Raw genomic sequence first — 24,509 nt, 5'->3', positions numbered from 1 at the left:
GTTGAGTCACCATCCCTGGAGGTCTTTAAGAGACGTTTAGATGTAGCCCTTAGTGATATGGTTTAGTGGAGGACTTGTTAGTGTTAGGTCATAGGTTGGACTAGATGATCTTTGAGGTCTCTTCCAACCTAGATGATTCTGTGATTTTTTTTTAATTTATTCTGTGAAAATTCCCCTCAATCTCCTTCAGATAATGTGAGCTGCAAAGGTATCAGTGAACTAAGACAAATTCCCTGTGCTCCAGGATACAGTTCCCACAGTCCTCCTGATAAAGGTGTCATTCTCAAGGAAGTGGTTAAAACTCCTATGGATTCAACCAACTATGCTATGATTTGGGATGACTGGACAAATGGGATCAGAGTCAGAAGTCACTTGTGTGGCATTGTGCTAAGGGGTCAAGTTCCTTCTCCATAGTTCAAAAAGTCTGTGATATGAACTTTTCCACTCAAAATCAGGAATCCCAGACCATTGACCTTGTGATTTAGTGAGAGTGCAGCCCTGAGCCAGGGTCTTCCAGTTGCCTTAATTGAGGTGACACGGAGGAATCCTCTAAGGGTGGTAGAGGGGAAGGATCTAGTCCTCTCTGTCTGGAAGAGACAGGCAAGACACATTCGTCTTGAGATCCTAATAGATGGAGAAGTTCACAACCACCCTCCCTTTTCTCCCTAATCTGCAGGGCCATGTCCTTCAAAGCCTCATTGGGCCATGCAGCAGAACAAGAACTTGCAGATAGCAAGTTTCCTCTGACTCCAAATCAGACAGTCCCTCTGGATACAGTACTCCTTTAAGAGTTTTACTAAATCTGCACGTGAGCTCAATCTGCCCATAGAAGAATTTCCATTTGTGCAGATGGTATCATTTGGCAGATCATTCTGATGCTGGCAGCATCGTAGGGGTCATATTTGTGCACAGATGGACTGTTCTTCGTCTGTTTCTTTATTGTAGTATACCCAAATAGGTTTTCCCACAGTAGTACATATTCACATTACATCTCCATTCATTCCTTGTCAGACAACTTATTTAGTGAGAGCACCAAAAAAATTCTCCCTCTTTCTCTTTGTTCACATACCAAATCCTCTTTTATCTGTATCTTTGTTTTGGGGATACAGAGCAAGGACTAAGCAGAGCTATTGAGGATCTCAGTATTTCTGAATCATAAAAAACTGGTGGCATAGAAGTTATCACTGAGATAATATTCAGAGCACTTCTCTGACCCCTCCCCTGTTCAGGGGTGTTCTCATGTACAGTCTATCATAGAAAGATTATTATTTATTTTTAATGGGAAATATTTTTTTCAAATTGCACGTTTGTCACAGCTCTCTTATAAACCAAGAGCACCTACAACCACTATGTGAATGGACATTGGGAAGAATTGCAGAGGCTAGGGAATCAATAATTCAAAACTGGAGATTTTCGACCCAGAGCAGCTACAGTAGTAATGACCAAGAGCTGTTATCATTTGACAGCTGCACAGAGAATTATGTTAAATGTACTCATTATTTAGTGGTAAGATATTCACATTGTTTGAAGCTTCTGTTGTCACACTCGTAATCTTAGTGTGGAGGCGATGAACTGTAGAGATATCATCAGAAATTGCCCTGCCACTACTGGTTTACAACATAGCAAAAGGACATTTTGGAAAACTTGAACTGCTTCTTTTTTGCATTACACAAACCCTTGCTTTGTTGATAGAAAACTTTATACTTTCATGCCTTATTTATTTTTTTTTTTAAATGACAGATCTGTCTTGTGATGAAACTGAGATTTTCTCGTTTTTTCAAGTTGATAGTAACTTTGTCATTTTCCTCCTCCTTTGCTAACCTAACCAATGTAGTCCGAACTTCTCTACTCAGGTGTCAGGTACTAAGTATATCTTGCACATGTAGTGCAAATATAGGTATTGCTGTATACAGCTGTGAAAGAAGTTTACAGTATGTGTAAATGATGCCAAAACAGCTAGGGAGGTTGGAGAGTCAATTTCTTGACGTTTCTCCCCCTCAAAACAGTACTTCTTGAAAGGAAACTGGTTATTTGCAATGTGAACACTACTGAAGAGGCACAAAACTGTATCTAAATGAAAAACACTCCTGCCTATTCAAAGATTTCTTTTTAACCTTTTGACTGCTTAGAGAATAAAGGATTTGAACTGGGGAACAGATGAAATATTTTGAATCAAATTAGGAAGAAAGTGTGACTGAAATTCCAGCACCAACTGTTAAGTAACTTGTTGGCTGTGCTGGGTAAGAGGGAAAGTAAAATTGCTGACTCCAGCTAAATAAAGGTTACTTGGGAAATATAAAAAAAATAATTCCGAACTTTAATTTCATATCCATCTGGTAAGTCTTCGTAATCAGTCCCTAATTATCTACTTGCTAATGCATTTCTGGTTACTCTGACACCTTACAAATTTTTCTATGCATAGATTTCTTGCCCAAGGCTATGGAAAATTATACATGCTGCTATATATGCTTGGATACAGCTGGTTTCTGTATTGGAGCGATATTTTTTTTTCCATCACAGTTACTAAACGTATCTACACAAATAGCTACACTGAACTTGACTTTTTCAGTAGGAGTCCGGAGCTTAAAAAATAGTTTCAGTATGAATGTTTCTAACAGAATAACTGCTACAGGGAGAAAAATATTGTGGAGAAGGGGGTACAGGATGCAATTTTATAATGTAATTCCGTAGTGTGTTATCATACAATGACATACTGATGGAGAGATATAGACCAAAAGATAAAATATTTCTTGTGTTGGAGGTTTTGGCTTGTTTTGAGGGCATTTTAGTCTTTTCTTGTTGAACAGGGGACAAATCTTTCCTCCTGATCTTGAAAACCATACTATAGGCTGTTTCACTTGCTGGAAGATTTGTCCTTTCCTTAGCTCTGACTGATGCAAAGGGGCATTCACTTTGGTCAGTTTACTTGCTCTTTATAGGTTAACAGTTGGACTTGATGATTTTGGAGGTCTTTTTGAACTGAAGTGATTCTATGTATATTTAGGTTTCTCCAAATTAGTCTCTAACAGATGAACTACTTTACTGAAATATTGAAAGGTTTCATCAGTTCGTGAAGCTACACAGGAGAGGAGTTCTCTAAAGACATTCACTACACAGTTGTACAGATTCAAGTCAACAAGCCAGCTGACACCAAGGCTTCTCACAATTTCCCATTATAAAAATATGTTATAGAATTAACATAATACTTCAATGTATGTAGCCTACTGGCATACTAAAATAATAGCATACTAATATATTCTACTGCCAATCAGAAAGTAACAAGAACTCAAGTTATGGATATCCTTTTCTCTCAAGATAAGCAGTATCCATGCTGAAGCTGATGGATGAAGCTCATCATGGATGAGAACAAACACAGGTTCGTGATGATCTCCATCACAAGAATTATGACGATCAGTTAAAATAAATTCTAAAAAACAATTGTTTGTATGCCTTGGTTTACAATGCTCAATATTGACCAAAGACAATGTGAAAATTTTTATTCCACTTTGGAAACAGGAAATTTTTATGATAATCTAATTTTAACCGAAAGCATAATCCACCCTAGCCAATTGTAGAGATACAGCAGAATACAGAGGAGAACATAAATAAATGGATCAATTCCTGCACATTTATGAAGAAGCACTTCATATTGTGAGACATGCAGAAGGACTGAGGCAATGTAAAGGCTGTGTCCTTACCAGCTAATTGTTCTCCAGCTTTGTTATGTATCCTGATTAGAGAGATACACACCTACTTTGTATTATTTTAATGACAATGGGAATAGTTCTATAGATATGCATATTTTATCTGGTACTCAGCCAAGGCTCTGACTTCATTTTACCAAAGTCCATAGAAAAGATATTTGGGGTAAATGAGAAAAATTAAATCAAATGGCAAGTAAAGGTAGAAGCCTGTATCAGAGGTGAAGGAAAAAAAAGGGAGGGGGGGGAAGCTCCCATTTGATGAGTTGACCTCTCAAAAATATTTGAATACAACAAGATTAAATGATATAAATGTGAGTCTAGGTTGGATAATAAAGTATTGCAGACCTAATTCTAAATCTGAGGATGACAGGGGCTGTGTGCAAGGAGCCTGTGGAGACATGGTAAAAAGGTTGTCTGTCTTTGGACGTATATACCAGCCCATTGTAAAAAAGTGAGGTAGCCTGAGTAACGGAAAAGAAATGTTGCTGACAATCACTGTCAAGGAATCACTTTGTGCCCAGGGAGGTACCCAGGAATTTGACATTTCCCATAGGATCACCACCTGCTTTGTCCAGAATTGTCAGCCTGGGCAGTGTGCTCAGGAGGCCTCAAGAACAATAATCTGTGTAGTCTAAAAACACCCTGAAAACAGCTTCACAAGTGGACATTCATGATATTAATTCAGAGAACTAGATACACCATCGTGGGTGTATCTTGTCCATTGTCCAGTATCTTGTCCATACTGATAATATTGCATTTAAGGGGAGAGGTATGGGCTCTGAAGCACGATGAAAGAGAAACCTCCCTTTTTACCATTGCAGTGTGAGAGAAAAGCCAGCCAAAGCAAGCAGAAGAGTTCTTTTTGATTGATGCAGTCTTTGTGGGAACAGTTTTCATCATGACGGGGACTGACGTTGCGTATAGCACGTGCTTTGGAGGTCCCCAAGGACTTGTGAAGCAGGCATGGGCAGGCACCTTGCTCCAGGAAATACAGAGGTGTCCACACTCATGCAAAAGTAGTCAGTCTTGTGCTTAATTTTTGCATATATGTGCTACTTAGCAAATGGTCCCCAAAAGAATTACAAATGTAATACAAGCTGACTTTATACATACTAAGGTAAAGTCAAGTCAAAGTAAGTGAGAAGTAGACCAGTGCTTTTTTTATGCTACGGATGTCTGAGGTTTTCTAATAAACACTCAAGACAAGAATTGTAATCAGTAGTGGATATTTGTTTCCTGAAGAGGTGGGGGAGAAGAGAAAAAAAAATTCAAAGATAAGGGCAAGTAGCATTATAATGGTGAGATTTGTCAGAATTTCCATTATTATAGTCTGTTTACAGGTTGTAAATATTCCCTTGGGGCTGAGACTGAACATTCAAGGTCATACACAGGAAATGGTATTTATCTTTGCTAAATTAAAACATTGATTCAACAGCTTTTTTTTTTTTTTTTTAAATGTAATCACAAGAAAAACCTCTGGAGAACAAGAAGTTCAGATATTTTTGACTTTTTTTTTTTTTCTCATCCACATTTTCTTTCTGCTTAATAAACATGGCATATACTGAATATTTCAAAGCCTTGACCTGTTACTCTGCCATTAGTAGTAAAGATATATTGAAAAGCCTTTCACCTATGAATGTACCTTTTCTTGATGCTATTTGCTGTTATTCTGCTTGTCAAGCTCTCTAGTATTTGGTGATCACTTGATCATTTAAGGCGTAGAGGACAGGGTCAGACTAAAAGTGTCAGGGAGACCCTCACAATGAGTCATGTGGTTCAGAACGGAGTCCCTTTTGTTGTCCAGGCTCCAAAGAGTGTAGATAGGACTGGATGCTATCTCAATCCCAAACTTCACGGTTTATGCCTAAAGGACTATAATGCATAATCAGTCCTTTATATCACTTAGCTCAGATTACAAGATTTCATCCTGCTTAGCAAATTACTTGCAAATTTTCAACAATCTAGATGTTAGTCACTTACTGCATATCTGTTGCAGGTAAGAAATCTCTTGACCTTAATGAGTAGCTATCAGAGATGTTCCTGCTCAAGGGGAAGATTCTGGCACGCAGTCTACTGCAGTGCAGGAGAGCTAATGGGCTCTGGGCTGATACCTATTTATGGAGTAAAATAATTGACTACTAGTCATATTTGCATACCATCCATATTTGGTTGTTGCACGCTCTGTTAGCCCTTGGATCTATTTCTGCTAAATCCACCTTGAACCTGGTTCAGCTACCATGCCCAGACACATTCATCATGGTCGCCACTGATGGTTATCACCCAAGGAAGGTTACTGGTGAATGGTCAGGTCAGGGGATGCCAGAGGGAATGCACTGCCCCACTATGCAAATAGAGTAATTATTTGGTTCACATTAGCATTTCTTTCCCTACACAACAATAAATATATCCTTAAAATTCTGTCTATGTTTTTGAAGGTAAAGTAGCAATTAAAATACACTTAAAGGCTCCTTATTTGCATGCAAATTGTCAGGATGAAGGGGAATGTGAGGATATGCAAAATAATAAGCAATTTTCAATTACATACATGTGTTTGTTGTTAGTATAAATGTCTTCCAACATTTTTTGACTTCAGATAGCATGTCGTTCTTCTTGTGACTGGAATATAATTTCTGATTTAGATTGCTAAGGAGTAGAGAATTTTACAGTCTCAAGTATTTGTTCCCTCTAATTCCAAGTTAAGCGTGAAAGAATTCATCTGTACAGGGCCAGGCAAATTGTCTGTGAATAATTTTCTGTTAAATAGCATTCTGGCAAAGAGTTCCTCATTTCCTGGAGTATTTTAACTGGTGTTTACTGGAGCTGATTGAATAGTGTTCATTTACTGTATTGACATACATTGCTGATATGACTGTATATATAATTCAATTAGCTATCTCTGTAACATTAGACTAGATCTAGTTCTTGCTCAGAATAACAGACCTGGTGTGAATTCATTTATCGAGGAGCTGTCCGTGGTTTGACAAAACACTTTTTCCTTCGCTTATTCTGATCAGAATAGACATTAAGTTTTTATTCAAAACAGGTTGATATGGGATTTGTCTCTCTTTCCACCACACATTAAGTAAAAGGATCCTCTTTTTTTTTTTTTTTATTGTTCTTTTAAATATTGTTCTGGGTAAATTCTAGAGCTTTCTTCTTTGAACTAGGTACAGGAACATTAGTGCTTGACTCAACTCTTCCTCTTCATTGGAAAAAATTTCATTAGTTTCACTGAAGTTATGTCCTTTCTTACCAATTGACTGAATGGCACCTATATTGCTTCTGGAATGTCTGATTAAATTGTATATATGCATTTTTTCTACAAACTGTATTAAAAAAAAAATTATGGTGATTTATGGTGTAATTTAAACATAGCCTGCCTTCTTTCTTAAGTACCTGCTTTCTCAATGCTCATTATACTAGTGTTTTGCTTACATTATTCCAGAAAAGTCTGCATATACATGTTAATGAAGGAAAATATTGCCTACCCTGACCACTGTCCAAAGGGTGCAAAAACATATATTGCAGACCAAATGGATAAGGTGGCTGTGCCACTCAGCATTTCAGCAATATGCAATTTTGCACAAGAAGACATTTTCTTGAATAAATTGTCACCAGTAACTTATTGTGGAATCGGAAGTTTGGAAACAGAAGACAGAATATCCTGCCAGAAACTGATAAATTAGGCCATGAATCAGAGGGCCATCAGGATCCCAGACACAGATGATTAAGAACAATGCATCAAGTCGATTTCAAAGGCAAAGACTAGACTTAAAGCAGGAGGCTGTGATATGATACTTGCTTTACACTGATGTCATAAGTACGTGTGGTCGAAATGCTATCTCACACAAATTTGTTTGAAGAGTGGTCATTTTTCACTGTACGCACCAAAATGGCATTAGGACAAGAATGAGACAAATGACTGAGAGTAAAAGGGAATTTGAAGAGTCTGGGAAATTATTTTAAAATATTTTATATGTTGTATTCTGCTCTCACATTTGACTGTGGCTTAAGGAAGGTCTCTAAAATCCACTAAATTACAGATGTTGCATATGCTGGTAGTGGATTTGAATGAGGATTTTAGAATAGGATAGGGGAGGAGAGGATAAGACAGGATAGGTTGAATAGAGTAGCGTAGCGTAGCGTAGCGTAGCGTAGCGTAGCATAGCATAGCATAGCATAGCATAGCATAGCATGGCATAGCATAGCATAGCATAGCATAGCATAGCATAGCATAGCATAGCATAGCATAGCATAGCATAGCATAGCATAGCATAGAATAGAATAGAATAGAATAGAATAGAATAGAATAGAATAGAATAGAATAGAATAGAATAGAATAGAATAGAATAGTTTGGTTGGAAGGGACCTTCAGAGATCATCTATTCTGACTGCTAGGCTAAACTTCACTTCATGACTAACCAAAAGTTAAAACATATTATTGAAGAAATTGTCCAAATGCCTCTTGAACTCTGACAGGCATGGGACATCAACCACCTTACTAGGAAGCCCATTCCAGTGTTTGACCACCCTCATGATAACAAATATTTCCCTATTGTCCAGTCTGAATCTCCACTGCTGCAGCTTTGTGCCTTTCCTGTCATTGGTTACCAGGGAAAAGAATCTGGCACCTTTCTCCCCATTTTCCCTCTTCAGGAAAGTGTAGAGAGCAATGAGGTCGTCTCTCAGCCTCTTTTTCTCCAGACCAGACAATCCAAGTTTTCTCAGCCTCTCTTCATAGAACATGCCTTCTAGACCTTTTACCAGCTTTGTTACCCTCCTCTAGATGCTTTCAAGGACCTTAATGTCCTTTTTATTTTGTAAAGCTCAGAACTGCACAAAATATTCAAGATGAGGCCACACCAACACTAAATACAGTGGGAGAATCACCTCTTTCAACTGGCTGGTTTTTCTGTGTTTAATGCATCCCAATATGTGGTTTTCTCTCTCATCTGCCAGGGCACACTGCTGGCTCATGTCAAGTCTGTTGTCAACAGGCACCTCTGGGTGCAGGTGCAGATCCTTTTCTGTTGAGCTGCACTCCAGCCACTCATCTCTCAGTCTGTACCTGTGCCCAGCATTATTCCATCCCATGTGCAGAACCTGGCATTTACTTTTGTTGAACTTCATGCCATTGATGATTGCCCAGTGATCAAATGGACCTAGATCCCTCTGGAAGGCTCTTTTCCCTCCGGGGAGTCAACAGCACCTCCCAGTTTAGTGTCATGAGTCTCCCATGAGGATGAGGGCAACCAATCCCAAGATTTCCCCAATTACCTAGAGAATACCTCATCTCTGCCATTGTACTGGGTGGATGGTTGACAGTGAACACCCATGGCAACATCTGATTCACTATTCGTCTCCTTAATCCAGAGAGCCCAGAGGCTCTCTTCTGCATCATCCCTAATGGCAATGGCTGTACAGTCTAATCTCTCCCTTATGTACAGTGCTACACATCTGCTTACTGGTAATTATGCTTGAAAACTTACTGGAAACATCCCTGATCTGAGAACCAGGGAGGCAGTAAACTCTGTGAAGAGGGTCTGGTCTGCAGATGGGAGCCTCCATTCCCTTCAGGAGGGAGCCACCTATAACTCTAACTTGCCACTGTTTCTTCACAGTGCTGGTCTTGATGCTGCACTTGCTACAAGACCTAGGTTGATCTGACCTTGGAGGGACAACTTGCACAGATGCCTCTGCTTCCCTCTTTTCACATCCTTTGTCTGCCACACCCAGAGCCTTTTACCTATTCAGCAATGGAAAATTAGTATCTCTTGAAGACAGTTCAAAGGTGCCATCTTCCCACTGGATCATTGTTAAGCGTTGCCTACAAGATTTCTTTACGCTGCAGAGCTGTGGCTTCTCCTGCCTTCAGCAGCTCGTTGATTTCTAACATGATGTTATTTCTTCTGCTGTGGCTGTAAGTGAAAAAAAATTTAAATGCCCTTAAAGTTTCATTTGCTGTTGTTACAATGACATACTTTTTATTGCTGTAAATGCTTTTTACTTAGTATATGTTCACATTCACTTGAAAGTGACTGCTGACCTACTTGCATGATCATTAAAACATCTATCTTTTATATGGCTTATACAAAACAACCTGGTTTAAAATTAACTGTGATTTGAGTTGTAAGCCCCTCAGAATAGTTATATCTCTGGCATATTTGCCAGTAAGGTGACTTCGGCTGGAGGTGGAGAGGATGAGGTATTCAAACTGCCAGATACAAGCATCCAATTTATATGTCTTAGTTAGGAATTTAATCATCTTTGTGCTCATGGTAGAATCACTAGTGAGTGGGAAAGGGTCCTTAAATGGTACTTTTGTTCCTTAAAGTTAAGAATCTGCTGAGTTAATATCTAGAGGAAACTATTTTGCTGCAGTGGTTGCCTATGGAGACTAGCCAACTAACACAGGCATGGAAGGTGATTCTTGAATTCAGGAAATGCTATCCTCCCTTTGTGACAGCTGTAAAAATCTATCATAGTGCAAAGGCAAAAGGCAAGGGCCCATTAAAGCAGGTACCAGACTTTGGTAACTAAGCTATAACATCATAAATACGAAATACATGGTCTAAAGACTACTCAAGTGTTACTAGAATTTTAAATGGAAAGCCAAAGCAAGGTTAGTATAACTTCTTGTTCTTTTATAATGAAGTAGTTATAGGGACTTCACCTTGAAATTTCTGCTATTACTTCTGTTAAGCTGTAATACATACCTAAAAATTGTCACGATGGAAGAGTGAAGATATATGCAAATGAGATATTAAAGAACAGGGAAAATTTGCTTCAAAATAATATGGCATAATCAGTGTAATGCAATAATATTAATTTAAATTATGCCAGACTTTCAGGTTTTTGTTTCAAGTCAAAACAAATTTCGAACAAAATTGAATGAAATCGTTCTGAGAAAAAGGCCATACTATTATTTCATCACCCTACTTTGTTGATACACCATAAAGTACTACCTGATCTTCCATATCACTGAAAACATTCAGTTAGTATCTTGATATTTTAGTAATATCTAATATTTCAAATTATTGACTATGTTAATGAAAATCAGCCCCTTTTGATTAAAAATAGTTCATGCTAAGTCATATTACATATTTTCAAGGAAATTATTTACAAAAGTAATTAATATATCTAAAAATCTTTTAGCGAGCTGTGAATGTAGATCTTTTTCCATTCCTTCAGCTTTTCTCCCCTTTTAAGAATGAAACAGCCATGTTTATTTTATTTTATTAATTTAATTTAATTTAATTTAATTTAATTTAATTATTTTATTTATTTTATTTTATTTTATTTTATTTTATTTTATTTATTTTATTTTATTTTAATTATTTTATTTTATTTTATTTTATTTCTTTATTTATTTTTCTACAACAGTTCCTTCTTTGTCTGTTTGCACGGACACAATGCACAGACCTCTCAGCTTAGATCCACAATAGAAGGAAATGCAACAATTTAGTAGCAAACTTCCAAAGAGACACTACAGGAATTCAAGGTGAAATTAAATGCTCCAGGAAAATCTACTTCAAAGCTCTCATTGAATTTCTCTAGGGCCAAGATTTCCCCTTTTGCTTGGATATTTCCTTGGTCTGTTCAACTTTGAAATGAAGCTGAGTTTGTAAAGCTCTTATCCTCTTATCATTTCTAGTAGAGGGTAATTGTTCTATTTTAAAAAGATTCATGGGTTCAGTTAATAACATGCTAAAGTCTAGTGTCTTGTCCAGGGGTAGTCACAAATAGTTATTCGTGTGAATGCAACTTCACATGATTTGTAGCTATATCAAACCTTGTTGCATAAATGTGACCAGTCACAAATTTTGGTCTCTCTTGGAACCTGTGGAAAATTTACTGTCCACAGTATTTTTTGTCAAGGAGTTCGGATGGTCTGGTACGTGTTGTGTGAACAACCACATTATATCATTTGTTTCAAACTTGGCTCTCCCTAGCTTTGTATGAAGTCCTCTTGTTTCTATTGGAAGAGTGGATGAACAGTTAGTCCCTGTAAACACTCTGCCTGCCAGTCATGATTTCATAGATCTCTGTAAACTTAAGTTGTCTTCCACAGTATGAAGAGTCCTGAATTGGTTATTCTTCATGTAGACACCATGAATTATTTTTGATTATATTCATGGTCCTTCGTTGAATGTTTACCAGTTCTTTTACCGCACTTTTGAGAAGAGCAGGGCAGAAAGGATCTTCTCTATTTCTTCTTTATCTTAATAATGCTAAATATATTTTTATTTTATTTATTTATTTATTTATTTATTTATTACCAATGTTAAGCATGGGGTGATGTTTCTGTAGAACCGCCTATTATAATTCCAAAACCTCACTTCTGAGCAGTAACAATCAGCTTGGAACCCATTGTGAAATATATAAATTTTGTACATTTTTCCATGCACAGCTCTTTCTCTCTATATTATTTTTTTCCTACCATTTTATCTCCACCTTCTCCACCTTCACAACAGATCATCATATCTACTACCTAGGAGAACTTAGTACCATCAGCTTACTGCATCATGTCCTTGCTGACCCCATTTCCTTATGGGTCTCTTATGAGTAAAATGAACAGCACTGGTTCCTCTGGGTTCTCTGTGAATCTCAAGATTGACCTCCCATTACAATGACAAATGATGTCAGAAAGTAATAGCTTCTTGTTTTACATTTTTAACCACTCACTTCTTCATGCAAGAAGCTCCCATCTTATGACATAGCTACATAAGTAAATACAGAAAGAAGGTTTGTGCATAAGGTAATCACTTCAGGAGAGCTGCAGAACATCTGTGCCCTGCTCAGGTTTAACTGACAAGATAGAGGTTGCTACTCCTGAAATCATAGGAGCCCTTGTTCCAAAGGTCAATAATATCTTAATAATTGATATACTAGTTACTGTTTTTGTCAGTATGCTGAAAAATTTAAATGATAACACTCAGAATAATATATTATTTGTCTCTTGACAGTATTTAGAAATTATAATAACACTGAGTGAAAGATGTTGGACTGGATCTTGGAGGATAAGAAATATTCATTTTTCTTCATATTTTAACAATTTGCAGGTTCATAACATCAACTTTACACCTGCTTTTGAATGCATTGTTTTTTGATGATTAAGCAGAGGAGAAATGCACAGAAATTACCATCCTCCCCACCTAATGGAATAGTCTCCCAAATCAAGTAGTGTTGTGCATACTGTTAAGTAACTGGAGTGTTAGATTACTCTTTGATTTTCTTTAGCAATTAAAAACTGGGTTGCAATCATACATACACAAAGAGCATCTTCTGTATACTTGTCCCTTCCACCAAATTCACGCAGTTTTAGCGAGAAATTGTTGGTGGTGAAAATCACTTCTGTGCCAAAGAACTCAATGTTGACCCTATGAGTTCAAAGATCCTCCAGATCTTTTGATGTATTTAATAAGAAATGTATGTATGACTGAGTAACAGCACGACAAAAAAATTACAATCAAATTCTCTCCAGCAACAACATTTTTATTTTGTGTTGTTTGTTTTGTGTTTGTTTTGTTTTTCCCGTTATGCATACACAGGCAACGGAACCTAGTGAGTAAGTCTGCAAAACCGCTAATGCTGAATATTTGAGACAGGGGTCTCCTGCTATATATGTTAACATTCAGAATACCCTATGACCAGAATGGTGATTCTCCTATAAATAAAAATAAATAAAAATAAAAATAAAAATAAAAATAAAAATAAAAATAAAAATAAAAATAATAAAAATAAAAATAAAAATAAAATAAAAATAAAAATAAATAAAAATAAAAATAAACCAAACAGCTTTTGATCAGGTATTATTAGGCAATGTCAAAGCACACATTTATACTGAAACAAAAAAGTGTGTTTGCAACAGCCCAGCTGGGCTACCTTGTCTTCATGGTTGTGTTGGGATTGTCTCACTCACACCTCCCTATGGAAGAGAAGGTCCCTATGGATCAGAGAGACAGTTTCTTCTCCTTCCAACATCTCAATGAAAAAACAGTCAGCCACTTCTGCAGATGATTCTCAGATAAACAGGCTGCCTTCAGCAATTCATAATGAAACATTTCTGGCAAAAATAGGGGTTCTATTTTAAAGATATTAACATATTTTTCCATCCTGCTGGCAGATATCAATTATTTTGAGAAAGTACTGAGCATATTCTGCAGGTATCTTAATGCAGGGGACTCATTATTTCATATGATTATATGTGTGTAGAAGCAACTCTCTCAGAGCAAGGGTTTGGATCAAGTAAACTTGAAGAAGGAAATTTTATAAGCAGTAAAATCTGAAGAGATTTGAGATGATCTTTATTGCTTTTCTGCCTATTCTTTTTCCTCCCCCTCCCCATTACTAATAAATTCAAATCTCAGAAGAGGGAGTTTAAGTTTTACTACAATAAGAGCTATGTTTCTGAGTAGGTCAGAGAGGATACCTGTTTATATTATTTATTAAAAAAAAAAAAAAAAAGCCTCAGGAGATGAGTAACTCATTTGTCAGCTGATGTATGCTGTTACAGTTCCAGAAAGGAGCTGTAATGTCAGCTGTGTACTTGGCTCACTGACTTACAAAGGGTTTGAAAGTCTTACATGGGAAAAAAAAAAACAAGCAGTCAATAGAGGAAAGAATAGTACTGTAACACAATTAATTATTTAAGCATTAAAAAAAAAAAAAGCAGGAAAGAGTTGGCAAACAAAAGTAATTGTGTACTGTTGTAAGGACAATCTCCACCGTTGCCCTTTAATCCTCATGAGCTTTTTCAGAATAGGCCTGTAACAGCATGGGTATAATATGATCTGTTATGCAGGTATCTGAATGTAAGTCCTCACTTGCCAACCTGATGCTGACCATGAAACTATGGAATAGTAAAAACACAAGCCTGGCAGAAAATATTTTGGGTTTTGGCGTGTGGAATTGTGTAAGTGGCCCCTGGTGTCCCATGTGAGGAAAGTTCAGCTCTTCCCAGTTGATCCAAATTAAGAGGGTAGGGACGCATCTGGAAGCAATGAAGGAAGTGGAACCAGCAGAAATCAGTGGGTGGTCCTGTGGAAGGCCTTAGGGAGTGCTGGAGTGCTAGAAGTGTTTTGCCTCCTGGTTGAGACTAAGGAGCAGAGCTGAGGGACTCACCGGCTGACTTTCCTGAACAAGGATGAGAATTTGGTTGAAAGAAAAGGCTGAAGGCCAGGCCTCGTCTCTCTGAGTGAGATCTAGTGAACAAATGGAAGTGTAGGCAGTAAATATGTAGGAGTGGTGGTGGAGCATGTGGCAGGGAAAAGTTGCTGCTGGTAGAAGGGGCTCTGTGTGCTCTTCCTTAACGGGCTGTGTGCTATATGGCCCTGGGTAAGAACCCTGCAGCTGAAAGGGTGTCAGAGCATTTGAACTAGTTCCAGTATGTCCCATACTACTGCAGGAGAACAGGTTGATCCTGAGAGGTATTTTTTTTGTGGTGGTCTTTAGGCTTTTAATGTAACAATAGCTCCCGGGTGGCAGAGTTGTATTTTTTTGTTGTTGTTTTTGTTGTTTGTTTTCTAGTTTGTATTATGTGAGGGCAGGTGTGAAGTGGATGCTTTGTTGGTTTTCATGAGATAAATGTCTGTTATGTGGTTGTAAAGGGTTGAGTGTTTTGACTGAGTGGTCTTTTCCAGTCCTATATCCCATTTGGGATTCTGAAGGGTTATACATAAATTATGTATATGTATGCAGTACATCTTTTGTGATACTGAAAAAAAAAAAAAGATAAAAATCCCAATAAACTATTAATAGACATAGGAATCCTTCCTTGGAAAGGATAGGTGGATCTAAAAATGATACTTAGCTAGCATATGGGGAAGTTATACATGATAGTTTTAAGGAAACCTTAGCAAATCTTAGGGCCCCGATGTGGGTCTTCTCCTGAAAGAAACAGATCTGGTTACCTGGGGGCAATGAGAAGTCTGATATACTGAATGCCTTTGCCTCAGCCTTTACCAGCAAGGCTGGCCTTCAGGATCCCAAGGTCCCAAAGGCAAGGGTGAATGTCCAGGGTAAGGAAGCTGCTACAGCTGTCCACTTTTTGTGGAAGAAGGTCAGGCCAGGGAATACGTGAGCAAACTAGATATTCACAAGTCCGTGGGCCCTGATGGATGCACAGATGAGATTGCAAGGCCACTCTCTAGAACCTTTGTTCAAACATGGCAGCTGGGAGAGGTGTCCAAAGACTGGAAGAAACTAAATGTTGCCCCTATTTTCGAAAAGGGCAAGAAGGAGGATCTGAGGAACTACAGGCCAGTCAGACTCACCTCCCCTGGGAAGGTGATGGAACATTTAATCTTGAAAACCATTTCAAGGAACACGAAGGAGAATAAAATCATCAGTAGCAGTCAGCATGGGTTCACCAAGGGGAAGTCATGCCTGACCAACCTGATAAGCTTCTATGATGAAATGACCAGCCTAGTGGATGAGGGGGGAGCAATAGATATTGTCTTTCTAGACTTCAGTAAGGCCTTTGACACTGTTTCCCAGAAGATCCTCATAGAGAAGTTGTTGAAGTATGGTCTGAGTGAGCAGGCTGTGCAGTAGATCAAGAACTGGCTGAATGGCTGGGCCCAGGTGGAAGTGGTGAGTGGTACAAAGTCTAGCTGGAAGCCAGTAACAGGTGGATTACACCTGGGGTCAGTACTGGGTTAGGTCCTGTTCAACATCTTCATGAACAACCTGAATGATGGGGTAGATGCACACTCAGTAAATTCATAGATGACATGAATCTGGGGGAGTGGCTGACTCGCCAGAGGGCCATGCAGCTGTCAGAAGGGACCTAGACAGGTTGGAGAGGTGGGCTGACAAAAATCTCATAAAGTTCAAGAAGAAGAAGTGCAGAGGCCTGCACCTGTGGAGGAACAACTTAAGGCAACAGTACATGTTGGAGGCCACCCAGCCGGAAAGCAGTTCTGCAGAACACGACCTAGGAGTCCTGGTGGACACCAAGTTGAACATGAGTCAGCAATAACAGCAAGGGCAACAAAGGCTAATGACATTCTTGGCTGCATTAGGCAACGTATTACCAGCAGGTTGAGGCAGGTGATCCTTCCCCTCTACTCAGCATTGGTGAGGCTGCACCTGAAGTGCTGTGTCCTGTTCTGGGGCCCCCAGTAAAAGAGAGACATGGACATACTGCAAAAAGTCCAAAGTAGGGCCACCAAGATGATGAAGGGACTGGAGCACCTGTCTGCTTATGAGAGGCTGAGAGACTTGTGACTGTTCAGCCTAGAGAACAGGAGGCTCAGGGGTGATCTTATCTATGTCTACAAATACCTGAAGGGAATGTGCAATGAAGACAGAGCCATGCTGTTTCCAGTGGTTCCCAATGCCACAAATGCCAGGACAAGAGGCATAACTGGAGCATAGAAGGCTCTGTCTGAACATCAGGAAGCATTTCTTCACTGTGCCAGTTACAGCACACAGGTGCAGGTTGCCCAGAGAAGTTATGAACTCTCCCTCCTTGGAGATCTTCAAAAGCTATCTGTACATGGTCCTGGGCAACCTGTCTTAGCTGTCCTTGTTTGAGCATGGGGGTTGGACCAGATGACCTTCAATGGTCCCTTTCAATCTTGATGATTCTGTGATTCTGCAGTTTCAGGACACTTGCCAATTTTACAGTGAAAGTAGTTCCTGTGGCTTCCGTTTTGAATGAGGTATATTGTCTCAGCAAGTTTTCCAGTGTTGTCCTCTCATTTACCTTGTAATTTATATTTACTAATGACAAGAAGCAAAACAAACAAACGTGTCCCATATTCCTCTACTGCTAGGTACTCGATTACTTGCCCTAAACATGCACAGTGTAAACATAGATAATAATTAATATGATTTATTTTACATCTCTATCTGCTGAATCTGAAGAACCAAGAGCACTCAGCATCATAGGCAGCTGTCAGAAGCTGCCAAAAGTCTTCTGTAGACTTTACTGCAAAGTGGGAATATCTGTTGGCCTCGAAAAGTGAGATCAGCTCTTTTAGCTGGTCTCTACCTTCAACTGTTTAAAAGTAAATAAATCAACAACAACAAAAAAAAAGATATAAAGCAAGTACTATAAGAAATAAGTAGAGGAAACAAAACTCCAAGTATGTTCTAGCTACCTAAAAGAAAATAAGTTACACAGTAAGCATGTTTGTTTTATGTTGCTAATATTTTCCCAATGACCTTTGCCCACCATGGTCCACTATTACCTGCATTTATGTTAACACATGTTCAGAGCCTGTAGATAAACCTACTAATGCCAGCAGTGCTCTGCAAATATCATTGGATACAGATGTGGCATCAGTTTGGAGGGTCAGGGACTAACATTGGCAAGAGAAAGATTCTGTATTGCAGGGAAATGAAGAGGAAAAAGGTGAAAGGTCAAAATTTCCAGCAGATTTCATAATTTCTTTTGAAACCTAGCCTAATGAAATGAGGAAATTATGTTGACCTTTCGTTTGTAGCGGAGGAGAGACAGGCTGAAAGGAAAAAAATCTTATTGAACTTAGTAGAAATTCCCAGAGTACATCAGGCTGTCCTCTGGCAGAAGGGAAGAGCAATGAATGGTTTAATTTGATATTTATTGTCAAAAGCCTAAAGAAGGTTGAATGTAGGTAAATCCTGTCTAGCACTTGAGCACAAATTTTAGCCCTTATTCCTACCAGGCGTGTAAGATGTGAATAACAGCTTATCGGCTGTTCACTCACTGTCAAAGGATGGTTAGCAAGATGTTGGTCACTCAACAGCTTGCTGTGCAGGTTTGCCATCCTCTTCACACAACACAATACTACAAAGAAGCTCTGCAACTCTTCTATCATCAATCTGTTTTATTGTATATATTGCATCAGTGCTTGGGTACTAACAGGTAGAGTTGCTGAGTTACAATAACACTTGAGTGAGCAGCTTGAAAGGTGACAGAGTGTGTTTTTGTTGGTTTTGTTTTCATTGATCTATCATCTCCTTGGACTGCTGTCTCGCAACACTACAAGCCTGAATTGTCTCATACTTCTCAAGCATGTTAGCTGAGGAATTCAAGCTGTCCTTTACTGCAGCATTTTCTTGCTGTGGTTTTGCCTGCACTGTTTAACTATATGATTTGGAAATGCCCGCTTTTAATAGTCACAGAATGCAAATAAATAATACACATGAAAGTATGTGTAACTGTGACAAAGTGTTTAATATTCTTCAGCCTGCTGCTGAGAGACAAGCCAGTCAAAATATATCAAAACCAAATACAGCACTGGCAAGATTAAACAGCAGTGGATTTGCACATACAATAAAACTGCTACGTTGAATTTAATCCATGTGTAATTGGGAATAGATAAGTCTGGAATTAAATGACTGCACAGAATCTGCCTTCCAGAATGGAAGAAGGGAGGGAGGGAGCATCCCAGAGGAGGGAGGTAAAGAGGCTCTGCTGCTGATATAAGGAGTAGTTCTGTGCTATTTCGTTGTGAGAGACATTAAAAAGGTGATCTGATGTTGATGAACTGCATGTACAGTAAATGGCTTGTCTATTCAAGAACTTCAGATATAAGCTGGTTGTTTTCCTCCCTTGGCTACTGGAGGCAGTTACAATTGGGCTGGGTGTGAAGAAGTGTTGCTGATGTTTTTAGGCTATTATCTGGTTGAAATACAGTAAAACTGAACGGTAAGGGTAAAATAGGAGCTACTTTATTCCTCTGCCCTTTTTCACTCGTCTGTTTTTTCCCTTATAAAGCAAAGAAATATGAGTGATCCAAACTCCTCCCTTCCCACTTCAACATTATAGCATCTCAGCCAGTCCCTATCTTTGTTGGCTTTAGCTCTGTTCCCTTCTAACGGCTCGGCAAAGAAATGCAATGTTTGCCTTGCTATCACCTTCCTTTCCAAAGGATGGTATTTGTTAGGTTTGGATTTTGCTTCCATGAAGTGCCAGAACATATAGCATTCCATGTTTTAAACACATGAAAAGATATTTCCAACATATTTTAAGATTTTCTTCATTCCGTGGGATGCTATTTCTCTTGCGTAGTTTCTCCCTCATAAGAGTATTTAATTCTCTTTTAACAACTCCTATTTTTGGCTGCCTCTCTTCATGGCCTCTTGTTAATATCCCCATCACTGTCAGCTTTTGACTCAGTGTCTTGTCTCTTCCAAAGCTACATCTGCTGAACTTCCCTTCTCTTTCCCTGCTCTGTGGCTTGTGCACTTGTCCTCTCCCTGTGTTCCTCTGTAGTCCTATATAGATGGTCCTCATTCTGTCTCCATACTTTCTCTTCTGTGAATAACCACACAGTTACCACCAGCACACAGCAGCTCAAGACAGACATTAAATGAATGTACAGCCAATCTTTCCCACTTTTACTTAATAGACCCAGTAGGCTTGTAAGGATATTCTTAGGCAGTAATGGAAAGATTTAACAAATTCTTTAATATGTTTAACTCAAATCCAGACAGCACACCCTAATTTTCAACCATTATAGAAGCTAGAGGATCAAAGGGCCAACATTTACTCAATTAGCATGATCCACCTTTATTTAAGAATCAGGTTCTGCATGATTTACATGACTCCATAGCACGTGTCTGGAGTTGGGAAGACTGCACCAACTTTCAGCAGCCAACAAAAGACACAGGAAAATTTGTGGTAATTCATTTATTGGAAGAGCAGGGGCCAGGCTTCCTTTCCATCCCCTGGCTGTAACAGGTTCACCTAGCCTGGTGCAGGTAAGCATGCTGCCACCCTAAATGCAGAAGTGTATGTGCACAGTGCAGGAATTCTCAGTAGCTTAATGCACTTCCCTGTGTGATGCTAATCAATATCAAATCTGACGTAAGGACTCTAAAAACACACTTGTAGGCATTATTGAGATGACCACCCAAAACAGCAATTCTGATAGCACCTAGTCAGCTGCTGCTATGTCATGTAGGTACTCCAGATTTTATTTCAATTTGCTTTATGTAGGCTTCCCTGAAGCGTGATGTTGCATCTCTCCAGACCAGAACAAAGTGGTTGTCCTCATGCTGTGACCCCATAAGGACGTAGATTAAAAGTGGTTTCTCTGCCCATATCTCTGTGTGTGTCTGTCTCCCCATATCTGGTAAGATATGTCACTGCCCATGCAGTGACAGAACCAACCTTCTTCCAAATGTACTTGGGGCCACCACTTGCTTTCAAACTGTGGTCAATAGCAGTACAGACTGACCCTTGGTTTTTTCTTTAGTAGCAGAGCTGATGCGAAGATTTCAGGACAGTAATGCTCGACTGGGTGCTCTCCTGACTCCTCAGCACATTTGCCTCTCAAGCTGGACAAATTTGTTGCAAGGACCATGCAAAGTAATTGAAGTTCCATTAGAAAAAATAAATAAATAAAATGCTGAAACTGTAAGGCAGGGTTTTTTAAAGCTACTCTACTGTCTTGTGGTCAATGTATTTACTAACCTTCTGGGTATGAGAACTACCCAAATCATTTTGCAAACAGGTTGTGCTTTGTAACAGCTAAAATGAACTGTAAACCAAAGCTTCTGTTTCTGGCATTTTATAACTCTTGCTTTATTATTGTTATTATTTCAGATCTGTATAATTTGTACATCTTAGTTTGAGTGATGCTGGCTGTATGTTTTTGCCACAGGACTCAAATGAGAAGCTTAATAAATGAATATGGGGTTTACATGATTCAATTTGTTTCTTGTCTCAGTGTTGTTAACCCTCCCTGCCTTTCAGTCTGAACTTCTTCCTCAGTTTTTTTATAACCATTAGTATTGCATACATCCCTCACTGAGTGTCCCTGACATAGCATGATGGTAATTCAGCTGCTGGCAATTACATGGACACGGTGGGCCAAGGAAAGGTTTGAGCAAAGATCACTTAAAAAAATAAATAAATACAAATAAAAGATAATTGCAAATGCACGAGCCCTGTGAAACAAAATGTCAGCTTTCCGCATGAGACTGTCTCCCCCTAATGCTTGTGCCAGGTAGTGTAATAGCGTGGTTTATACATTTCTCATAGTCACCAGATTGGTGAAGGGCAATGGGGGATTATTGGTCTTGTGGTCTCTGGTTTGATTTTTGCAATGACCATGATATCTACTTATGCAGTGTGGTTCATTGCTCAACATTAAATTCTCTGTTGGCATTTTTGTTCTAGGCATTGCTATTTAATTTGCCTCTTTTTCTTTGTGCTTCTCCCAAGGATGACAAAAACAATGTTATAGCCTGCTGTTGTCCTAAGAGATAGGATAATTTTAATTCTTACCCATGCTCTGAACTGGGCAAAGGACAAATTACAAACTGATGTATGCATGTAGAAGAAATTTACTTCATGGATTATTATTATCTAGATGCTTACAATATACAAAGGCAACTATTTTAGGAAAATAAGTGTTTCTGTGACTTCTAGTCAGTTCAATTTTGGCTTTTAGTGGATTTTTCCCACTAAATATCTGATATGTCTGATATATCTAGATATATCTGATTTGGAAAGACCATGTACTTCTGGGTGGGTTTATTTTATTTGTTTGTTTGTTTTCTTTGACAGAATGCACTTCTCTAATGATGTAACCTGTGAAAGGTAGGTTACCAAACTAGATAGACTAATGGACTGATCCATCTCAATAGCTCCAATATTTGATTGCTTAGAGGGTTTTGTTTGGTTTTTTTTTGTTTCCATTATTGCAATTCTATATTGTAAACAGTATTTAGTTGTCCCTGATCAATCTTTCCTTGCCTGCCAGCATAAATTAGAATTTATAGGAAGTAAATTGTTTGAACTATTGCAAAGCTTTCTCTGCTTCCTTGGGTGAAGGATTCCTAGTGAGTCCACCCAACATTGGAGACAGCTGTCAAGTTCTAGGTCTAAAGCTCAGTTCCCTCTCCAGCTCCTTTGTGAAACAGTCCTAAAAATAGTATTTATAGGGAAAAAAAATGTGTTGATCTGACTGTAGGAAACTCTATCTAGTCATATTTACTTATTTATTTGGTTACTAAAATCAGTCGTTCTGATTCTTTAACTTCTTTTCCAGGAAGAGGAGAATGCATTGGCAGAGATCTATAGACCTATCCAGTGGTCTTAGAATGGGTTGAGACTTTATTGGCAAAGGAGGGCTAGGAACAGTGCAAAGGTGTTTAACATGTGGTCCGTACAATTCGTGCTGGGCCAGGATGAGCTAGCTTTTTTTTTTTGCCTTTTTTTTTTTTTTTTTAATATTTAAACATCTAAAGGTGCACGCACAAACCTAATAAAGTATTTCAAGAGCACAAGAACTGTTGGCCTTTACCTACATCTTTAAATCCTCCAATGAGGTGTATCAATTGATTCTTTCCTAAAAGTAATTTCAGAAAATTAACTATAGCTTTCTGCAATGAAGGATCCAGTGAATCAAGGATGAGAAGCTTGTGTGTGTGTATTGCCTCCCTCATTCCCACCCTTGCACCATTTTGAAAGGGGAGAGATCTTTTTTTTTTTTCACTTTCTAAATTCCATAATAGAAAATACAACAGTTTAGTGTCCACACTTCTGCAATATAATGCACTACAACTAATAAGGCATTGTATTAATAAGACAATGTAAATCAATGCAATTTTTTCTGCTTCCTGTTGAGGGGTGCATCAGTCTCATTGGTTTAGTCAGCTAAACTCTGCCACTGACTTGTGGGTGGAAGGTATTAAATTCATGGTGCCAAAAAAGATTTGTTTACTGTCCATATGGATATGGCTTATACGATGCTTCTGCAAGTAAATGCAAATGTACTTTTAATTTTTCTCTGTAATGTGCATTCATAACTGAAGACTTTTTTAAAACACTTGTCTGTATGGTTTGGAATTATCACATAACAGTAATTACCATGGATGATTGGAAATGTTGAGGAAAAACCTCTTTAGCATATTCCAGACTTCACGTACGCATACACATCTAAGACGGTGAGTTGTGTAGTGCATTTTAATCATATCGTGGTGGTGTCTTTCTATAATGCAAACTATTTCCACTGAAGTCTGAAATAATTCTGGCATGACCCAGAGTCAACATGATAATATATTCTTGGTATCCTTTACATCCTGATAACAGTTCAGCTGCTCTAAAGGGTTTTGTCAAGTTATGTTCATTTTCTATAGGTGTTAATATATCTGGTAATTACAGTTCAAATTGTTACTCTTAAACTAGAGCTGAATCTGGGTCAGTGAAAACTCTAAATTGAGCAATTTCACCAACTGTTGCAGAATGCTGTAGCAAACCTTTGAACTAAGCTGTGCTTCGGAGTGTTGAGAGATGCAATTTATTAAGAGTCAGACAGGCTGTAACTATTTGTCTTCCTCCTGGGAAAAGATGGAAGTATGTTTCGTTGATATTACTATAACTTTAAATGCTGGAGTAGGACGATGGCAGGCTTAAAGGATTGGTTTGTCTCCTGTTTACTTACCCTTGTCTATTGAGTCAAATCCTTACCAAGATTTTTCTTGGCCTGCTTTCATGTGGTTTAGCACAAACTCAGTTTTTCTGATTTAAAGTTTTCATAATTTAAAGACATGTAAAGCAGCAGTTCTGTGTTGGGACAGATGTGCCTCTGACTCCACTGTAAAGAAACACCAGTAGTCACATTGGGTGTTCTCACACAAATAAATCAGATTGTTTTAGTCTGTGTTGCTAGTTTGAAACAGAGCAGTGTTTGGTTAGAGAACCAGTGCCTGGATAAGCTTGCAGGAACACTCTTTTGTTTTTGACATTTCAGTTTTGGATCTATAAAAAGATGCACTTGAGTCCCAGAGGCCACTTTTCAGTTTGGAGATATGAGTTGGATAATGAGGTCTCCACAGAAGGGCAGAATGAGAGCTATGCTT

Source organism: Anser anser (assembly GCF_964211835.1).
Source record: "Anser anser genome assembly, chromosome: 2".
NCBI classification, from domain to species: Eukaryota; Metazoa; Chordata; class Aves; order Anseriformes; family Anatidae; genus Anser; species Anser anser.
This window is presented reverse-complemented; position numbering follows the sequence as displayed.